General features: G+C 36.4%; 1 pseudogene; it reads left to right on the top strand.

Annotated features, from left to right (window-relative positions):
- The first annotated feature begins 1,103 nt into the window (after positions 1-1,103).
- On the top strand, positions 1,104-2,953 carry LOC105812458 (annotated as a pseudogene).
- Positions 2,954-9,883: the final 6,930 nt, after the last annotated feature.

Raw genomic sequence — 9,883 nt, 5'->3', positions numbered from 1 at the left:
AATGAAGTGGTGACTCAACACATGAAAATCAATCAAGATACTACACCATATTTCTAGAATGAAGGGAAAAAACTTCACATGATTATCTCAGGTGATGTAGAAAAGTATTTGACAAATCCAAAACCCTTTCACGATAATAACACTCAATAAACAGGGAATAGGAGGGAAATCCTTCAATACAATAAAAAGCATTTATGAAAAACTAGCTTTATACTCAATGGTGAAAACTTGAAAGCTGTTTTTCCTAAGATCATGGTGCTCGCTTTCACCACTTCTATTCAACATTATACTGAAAGTTCTGGCCAGAGCACCTAGGTAAGACAAAGAAATAGGAAGTATCCAATTGGAAAGGAAGTACGCTTATTTCTATCTGCAGATGACATGATCTTACATATAGAAAAGCCTGAAGACATAAAACAAGCCCCAAACTAGTAGAGTTACTATACAAATTCAACAAAGTTTCAGGACAGAAGCTCAAGCCACAAAAATCAGTTGCATTTTTATACACTAGCAATGAACAATATGAAAATGAAATTAATAAAACAATTCCATTTACAATAGTCAAAAGAATAAAATACTTAGGAATAAAACTATAAAATATTGCTAAAAAATTAAAAATTACCTAAATAAATTGAAAGACATTCAATGTTCATGCATTGGAAGACCTGATCCTGTTAAGATAGCAGTATTTCCCAAAGCCACCTAAAGATTCAGTGCAATTCCTATCAAAGTCCCAATGTCCTATTTTGAAGGCATGGAAAAACTGATCTTAAATTTTATAAGGAATTGCAAATGATGCTGAATGGCTAAAACAATCTCAAAAAGGAAAAACTAAGTTGGAGAACTCACACTTTCTAATTTCAAAACTTACTGGAGAATAAGGAGGAATTGTGCCAGCAGAACGGCTTCCATTCCAGCTTCAATATCAACTCTTCTTTGGGACTCCAGCCTGTCCTCCTCCACAGTCACATCATTACTGAACTTTCAGAAGTGATGGATCATGTGCATGGAGCAGAATTGGTTGTTGCAATACTCCATAACTGCTCAAAAAAAGAATATTAAGAGCATAGCAAGTGTATTCTGAGTAGTACCATGGTGGCAACATGCCACTGAAATGGAAAATGAGCTCTCCTGCTATCTGGAAATTTCCAGTTCCTGTGCTTAAAACGTCCAGGTCAACTCCACTTTCTTGTAGACAAGGAAGAATAACACATACAATTAATTGTCCCTTGGAAGCAGCAAAAAGAGCCTCTCATCCTGTTTGCAGTCTTCCAAGGCAGGAACTACATGTGTCTTTACCCGTGATGCCCACAGTTCTATGGTGTCACAGGGCTTTGACCAGCTTCAACTTGAAGGATTGCTTTGTGATGTGACTCTGATGCTAGGTGACAAAGATGATGGCTTCCCTGTGCTTAGAGTCATGATGGTATCTGCTAGTGATTACTTAAAGGCTATGTGCAAAGGTAGAATGAAAGGAAGTTTAATGTGCATAAGCTTCATGGCATGAGCAAAATTGATCTAAGGAAAATTATTGATTTCATTTATATTACAAAGCTCTTTCTCAATATGGACAACTTTTAAGACACACTGGAAGCTGCTAGATTTCTACAGATTCTGCTGGTTTTGGACTTCTGTAAAGTATTTCCCATATCTAGGGTCACTTTAGACAATTGTGTCAAAGTTGGGTGGATTGACAACACCTACATTCTGACAAAAGTGGATAAACACGTTAACAGTTTCTTGAAGAAATTTCCTGCATTGCTGAGCACTGGGGAGTTCTTGAAACTTCCTTTTGAGCATCTTGCCATTGTGCTTTCCAGTAATAGCCTTAGGCACTGCACTGAACTTGAACTCTTTAAGGCTGCCTGTTGGTTTCACCTGGACAAGCCTCAGATGGACTTTCCACAAAATTAGGGAAGAACAAACAATTTCTCATGATGATACCACAGGAGCTCATTAATTACATGCAAATGCTGGATTTCATGACAACTGACAATACCTATATGAATTTGCTTTTGGAAGCCAGCAATTACCAAATGATGCCATCTATGCAGACAGGATTGCCATTCAGTATGACACCATTCATTTGGTTACACTAGGAGGAGTGCTGAGGCAGCAGCTGGTTGTCAGTAAGGAATTGCACATGTGTGATAAAAAGGCACACAAGTAGAAATTGTTAGCCCCCATGAAGGCCCCAAGGTACAAGCATGGCATTGTTGTCATTGGAAATTTCCTCCATGTCATTGGTAGACAGAATAATTATGATACAAAAGGAAAAATGGCAGTTGATACAGCCTTCAGATTTGATCCTTGATATAATAAATTGATGCAAATTGCATCTTTAAATGAAAAGCATATCTTCTTCCACCTTAGGGCCCTCAAAGGATATCTGTATGCAGTTGGTGGGCAAAATGCATCTGGTGAACTACCCACAGTAGAATGTTGTAATCCAAAAACAAATGAATGGCTCCACTATGGCCATGCTGGAATTGTGTATGGTGCGATGCATACTTTAGGAGGAATTACACCTGATACTTTCCAAAGGGAGCCCATGTGCATCGACTTGGATACTAAAAAATGGGTACAGAAGGTGCCGATGACCACTGTCAGAGGTCTGTGTTGCAGGTGTACAGTGGGAGAAAGGCTCTATGTCATTGGTGGCAGTCACTTCAGAGGAACAAGTAATTATGATGATGCCCTCAGCTGGGAATACTATTCGCCTATCCTTGACTAGTGAACTCCAATTGCTACCACGTTAAGAGGGCAGAGTGATGTTGGGGTTTCCATCTTTGAAAATAAAACCTATGTGGTTGGGGGGCATTCTTGGAATCATCACTGTATGGTAGAGATAGTGCAGAAATGTGATCCAGATAAAGATGAATGGCATAAAGTTTTTGATCTCCCAGAGTCCCTTAGTGGCCTTTGAGTTTGTACACTCAGGTTCTCCACCTGAAGCCACACCAGCATCTGCTAGAGTCCCCTCTTTCTACACCTTAAGATCATCACTATAACTAAGGTGCTATAGTTATATCTTTGCAATGTGTCATGAATCCTCTTCTTTCCCCCTCTTAAGTGGTATATATGTTAGGATTAGCCTCCATTAATTGACACAGATATTGGGAAAAAGATAACATTAATGTTATTTGTGCTGTTTCTTTGGCCTAGAATTTTTATAAAATGGTAACATGACCATTCTGGAAATGTATCCCATAGAAGCTGATGTTTAACATATGAAAAAGGTATTGTCTATAAAATGTTTCTTCAGTACTTTTTCAATGCTGGGTGTAAGGTATTTGTCATTTGACAGTAGTAAGCCCAATAAGCCAAGTGGAAGGTGGAGTATAGTGAATGTACAACTGTGCTCAATAGGCTTCAAAGTAAAAAGTTTTCCTTTCATCTTTGGCTGTAAGATATCAAAGGAGACAGCCTGTTCCAATGGGAAACAATACACAAAAGGCTGCCAACTCACATGAGCTACCTCCTGCTTTTCATAAAGTATTTTTGACATATCTGTCAACCCACCTGACTGTGTGGGTGCATTGAGAATGTGTAAAGTTTCTTAGACACACAGGAGAAATAGCTTAAATTCACTAATATTAATTTTTAAAAAAGAACTATGAGCCCTCTACTTATAAACAAGATTTTGGGGTTTTAATGTGTGTATAAACACACACACATATCAATTACAAATTTTTAAAAAATTGGCATGTCAAATAAATGTGAAATTAAAAAAAATTCTTCCAAAAGGCAGCTTTTATTAAAATGGAAATTCAGTACGCATATACTGAATGTACATATGTAGAACCATACTGAATTTAGGTGGTAAGGACTAAAATTTTTGAGCAACTAAATTTGTCACTTGACCAAATTTTATCTTCAAAAACTGTATTCTACTATTTCTCAAATTTTATCTTTAAAAACTATTCTACTCCTCCTTTGCTGTTGAGGTAACTTACATTTTATATGTATTCTGTACACTCAGTTCACACGGTTATTTAGCTCTTCACCTGGAGAGCTCCTTTTGTTCAATGAATTCAACTTGCATGTTTTATCTTTTTTTGCTCAATAAAAACATTTAATATTAAAAAAACTTAATGGAAGAAGTAAAATTATTCTGTTTGCAGATGACATAATCATATATGTAGAAAATCCTAATGCCTAAAAAAAATCTTTTAGACCTTATACATGAATTCAGTAAAGTTTCAGGATACAAAATCAACACTCAAAAATAGGTGGCATTTCCCTACATTAACAATGAACCATCTGAAAAGGAAACTGAGAAAATCCCACTTACAATGGCAACAAAGAGAATAAATACTTAGGGATAAAACTTAACAAAAAGATGAAAGACTTGTACTAAAAACTATAAAATATTGATGAAAGAAATAAAGACATTCCATGTTCACAGATAAGAAGAATTAATAGTGTTAAAATGTTCATACTACCAAAGTGATATACAGATTCAATATAATCCCTGCCAAAATCTTAATGTCATTCTTGATAAGAACAGAAAAAAAAGTCCCAAAATTCACATGGAATCACAAAAGATCTCAAATATCTAAAGAAATCTTGACCAAGAAGGACAAAAGTTGAGGCATTACACTTTCCAATTTCAAAATATATTACAAAGCTATAGTAATCAAAACAGTATGGGACTAGAATAAATACAGATGTAAAGATCAATGGAACCAAATAGGGAGCCTAGACATAAATTCACATATTTGCAGTGAACTGATCTCCAGCAAGGGTATCAAGAGCACACAATGGGGTAAGGATAATATCTTCAATAAATGATGCTGGGAAAACTGAAAATCCATATGCAGGAGAAGGATATTGGACCCTTGGCTCATACCACATTAAAAAAACAATTCAAAATAGATTAAAGGCAAACATAAAACCCAAAAGTATAAAACTACTAGAAGAAAACATAGGGGAAAATCTCCACGACATAGGTCTTGGCAATGATTTTCTGATCATAACACCAAAAGCACAGCCAACAAAAGCAAAAATAGACAAGTAGAATTGTATCAAACTGGACAGCAAAGGAAACAATCAATAGAGTGAAAAAACAACCTACAGAATGGGAGAACATATTTTCAAACCACTCGTATGATAAGGAGTTAATATCTAAAATATATAAGAAACTCACACAACTCAAAGCAAAACCCCACAAATAATCCAATTAAAAATGAGCAAATGACCTGAATAGACATTCCTGAAAAGAAGAATAAAAATGGCCAAAAGGTACAGGAAGAGGTGCTCAACATCACTAATTTTCAGGGAGATGCAAATTAAAACCACAATGAGATATCACTTCACACCTATTAGAATGGCTACTATTAAAAAGACAAAAGATAACAAGCATTGGGAAGGATGTGGAGAAAATGGAGGCTCTGCAACAAATTAAAACTAGAACTACCATATGATCCAGGAAGGCCACTTTTGAGTATATATCCAAAGGAAATGAAATCTAGATCTCAAAGAGAAATTTGCACTCTCGTTTTCACTGTAGCATTTTTCACAATAGCCAAGGTATGGAAACAACCTAAATGTCCATCAATGGATGAATGGAAAAATAAAATGTGGTATGTATATACAATGAAATATTATTTAGCCTTTGAAAAAAAGGAAATCCTGCCACTTGCAACAACATTCATGAACCTGGAGGACATTATGCAAAGTGAAATAAGACAGACACAGAGAGAAAAATGCTGTATGATCTCAATCATATATGGAATCCGAAATAGCCAAATTCATAGCAGCAGAGTGAAGTGGTGGCTGCTGGGGGTGGGGTTGGGGGTGAGAAGGAATTGAGGAGATGTTGGTCAAGGAGTGTACAATTTCAGTTATGCTAGAGGAGTGTGTTCGGGAAATTTAATGAACAGCATGGTGACTACAGTTAACAATACTGTATTGTACACTTGTAATTTGCTAATAGGATACATCCTAAGTGTTATCATCACACATAAAAAGGAAAGAAAATGGTAACTAGGTGAGGTGATAGAAATGTTAATTAGCTCCATTGTGATGATAATATCATAATGTATGCATATATTAAAACATCTAGGTGTGTACCTTAAATATATACAATTCCTATTTGTCTATTATACATCAATAAAGCTGATTAAAAAGCTATAGTTATCAAAGTGTGGTACTGGCATAAAAATAAATATATAGATCAACGGAATAAAAATCACAAATCCAAAAATAAACCCACACTTTTATGGCCAATTGATTTTCAGCAAGGGTGCGAAGACCATTCAACAGGGGAAAGAATTGTCTCTTCAACAAATGGTGCTGAGACAACTGAATATCCACATGCAAAATAAGGAAGTTGGGTCTATACCTTATGCCATGTATGAAAATTAACTCAAAGTAGAACAAATACCTAAATGTAAGAACCAAAACCATAAAACTCTTCATGAGTTTGGTAAACCCGCATGACCTCGTATTTGGCAACGGATTTTTAGATATGATACTAAAAGAATAAGCAACAGAAGAGAAAATTAACAAATTGGACTTCATGAAAGTTAAAAACTTTTGTGATCCAAAGGACACTATCAAGAAAATGAGAAGACAATCTACAGAATGGAAGAAATATTTGCAAATCAAATATTTGATAATGGTCTAGTATACACAAATATAAAGGACTTGCACAACTCAACAATAAAAAGACTAACAACCCAATTAAAAAATGGACAAAGCACTTGAAGAGACATGTCTTCAGAGAAGTTATATAAATGACCAACAAGCACATGAAAAGATGCTCAACATCATTAGTTATTATGGAAATGAAAATCAAAATTGCAATGTGATACTACTTCACACCCACTAGGATGGTTAATAAAAAAATGGAAAATAACAAGTGTTTACAAGGATGGGAGAAATTGGAACACTTGTACATTGCTGGTGGGAATGTAAAATGGTTCAGGGGTTGTGGAAAACAATTTGGTGATTCTTTAAAAAGTTAAATATAGCATTACCATATGACCAGTAATTTGACTCTTAGGTATATACCCAAAATAATTGAAAACAGATATTCAAACAAATACTCGTATGTGAATGTTCATAGCATCACTATTTACAATAGCCAAAAGGTCAGAACGACCCACATGTTCATCAACTGAGAATGGATCAATAACATATATCAGTACAATGGACTATTGTTCAGTCATAAAAAGAATAAAGGATTGATACATGCTACAACATGTAAAAATATTGAAAATATTATGCTCATTGAAAGAAGCCAGACACCACAGGCCACATATTGTACAATTCTTTTTATGTTGAATACCCGAATAGGTAACCATAGAGACAGAAAGCAGACCAGAGGTTGCCAGGCACTGCAGGCAGGGAGAATCGGGGAGTGATTGCTTAATGGATATGAGGTTTCATTTACGGCTGATGAGATAAATGTTTTGGAACAAGATAGAGGTGATGCTTGCACAACATTGTGAATGCACTAAATGCCACTTGTCTGTATACTTTAAATTGGCTAATTTTATATGTGAATTTTACCTCCATTTAAAAAAATGAAGGCAGCCAGAACAAGACAGAGGACCCCAATGTCCAGCACAGAGTTGGCTGTAGGTGGGTCGGTGAAGGGGTGAAGTTGTGGGGGAGATGGGGCCTCTTCCCAGGCTACTTGGTGTCTATGCGGAGATAGCAGGTAGTTGTGAGTGAGCAGGGTATGGAAGACTCCACGGTGGAAGATGCCCCAAGGCAGACTTCACAAGGAAAGAGCACTTAAAAGGACAAGGTGGACATTTGCTTGGGCTTGTCGCAACCTTTATGAGTCTAGCTCTGTAAAGTGCAGCCCAGGGCGAGCAGCAGTGACTTGCTTGGGAGCTTGCTGGAAATGCAGAATCTCAATGCTTTTCCAGACTTGATGAATTAGAATTATGTGTAATAATATCACCAGGTAATTTTTATGCACGTTAAAGTTTGAAAAATGTTGCTGAGAAAACAAACTCAAAATGTTTCCTTGAACTTGACTAATCCATAACAAAACTTCTCCTTGGGAATGAGGCAGAGAGGGAGTGAGAATTTCCTTGTAGAACTACAGAGAAACTCTTCCTAGGTACAACTCCGGCCAATACTTGTCTTTTATGGTAGTATCTATTTCAGAGTTTGAAACACCAAAATGAACATGTTCAAAACATGAAGGTATTTATGTCATTGTTTTCCAATGCTTGAAAAAAAGGAATGCTAAAAAAAATAAACAGGTCAATCATAATCCCATCTCTAGGAGATAACCAGTGTTAATATATTGGTTTTGCAGATGTCCAACACAACCTAAGGCTGGCTAAAGATGTGCTCCTCAGAGATTTGCTACTGAAAGTGTGATCCCCTGAACCAAAAGGAACTGAAGGACTTCCGAAAAGTTGCTCTCTCTACATTGCTTTTCTGATACCCTCTCTCTCTCTAGACCAGTGTTTTGGAAGCAGCAAGCTGCCCACAGCATGTTCAGCCATGCGGGGAAAGACTTCTCTGTATTCTAGCCAACATTTATGGAGAAAGGAGAGCCCAGCTTGGGTCATGTTCCCATTGATCACTGTACTAGTGTGGTAGCGTGGGCTCTAGTTATATGGGTGGAGCAGAAATGGGCTATAGTGGGATTGCTGTAGAAAGGGGATTCTAGTGCAGGGCTAAAACATAGATGGTTGAGTGTTTTATGTAGAGTATTTAAACTAGGTTGAGTTAAAATCCTTAATTTGGACATATGAATTTGTTTAGCTTCTAAGAAAAGATGATGAGAATGTAGGATTATCCTTGTCACATTCAGAGTAATAGAAAAGATACCAAAATTAAGTTTAAGAATTTGGAAGCGGTGGTCACTAAAACATTCTTAAGTTTGAAATGCCTAAAATGTCCCTTTTTCTAACTTTTGAGATGATTATAGATTACCAGGAAGTTGCAAAAAATAGGAAAGAGAGGTCCTGTGTACTTATTACCAAGTTTTCCCCAGTGGATGCGTCTTACATAGGTAGAAAGTGTATGTTTAGTTCTCTGACAATTTATCACCTGTGAGTATGTTCACGTAACCACCACTGCAATCAAGATGCAGAACTATTCCATAAACCCGAAGCCCTTACTTGTGCTACTTCTTGACAGTTACCCTGACTCATCTTCCCACCATCATTCTTAGCCCCTGACAACTACCAATCTGTTCTCCATTTCTAAAAGTTGTCATTTCAAAAATGTTATATAAAGAGAATAATACAGCATGTAACCTTTTTTTCTTTCAAAATATTAAGGGGGTACAAATATTTTCGTTACATGGATACCTTGTAAAATGCTTAAGTCAGGGCCTTTGGTGTGTCTATCATTAAAATAGTGTTCATTGTACCCCATAAGTAAATTTTTACCACCCCACACCCCACAAGCCATCCTCCCTTTGTCTTGTTTTCCAATTTCCTTTTTATCTCTTTGTGCCTCTGTGTACCTATCATTCAGCTCCCACTTATTAGTGAGAATATATGGTGTTTGGTTTTCCAATCCTGAGATACTTCACTTAGGATAATGGTCTCCAGTTCCATCAAGTTTCTGCAAATGACATTATTTCATTCCTTTTTATGGCTGAGTAGTACTCCTATATATTTATATATATATATAAATGTGTGTGTGTGTATATATACACACATCCACTAGTGAATTGATGGACGCTTGGGTTGGTTCACATCTTTGCAATTGTGAATTGTGCTGCAAGAAACATTGGAGTGCAGGTGTCTTTCTTTTATAAAATGACTTCTTTTCCTTTGGGTCGATATCCAGCAGTGGTATTGTTGGATCAAATGGTAGGTGTACATTTCTTTCTTTGAGGAATCTCCATACTGTTTTCCATAGAGGTTGTACTAATTTGTAGTCCCACCAACAGTGTATA

This window comes from Propithecus coquereli, unplaced genomic scaffold, assembly GCF_000956105.1.
Source record: "Propithecus coquereli isolate 6110/MARCELLA unplaced genomic scaffold, Pcoq_1.0 Scaffold252, whole genome shotgun sequence".
Taxonomy (NCBI): domain Eukaryota; kingdom Metazoa; phylum Chordata; class Mammalia; order Primates; family Indriidae; genus Propithecus; species Propithecus coquereli.
Note: the sequence above shows the minus strand (reverse complement) of the source record. Positions and strands in the feature narration are given on the sequence as shown.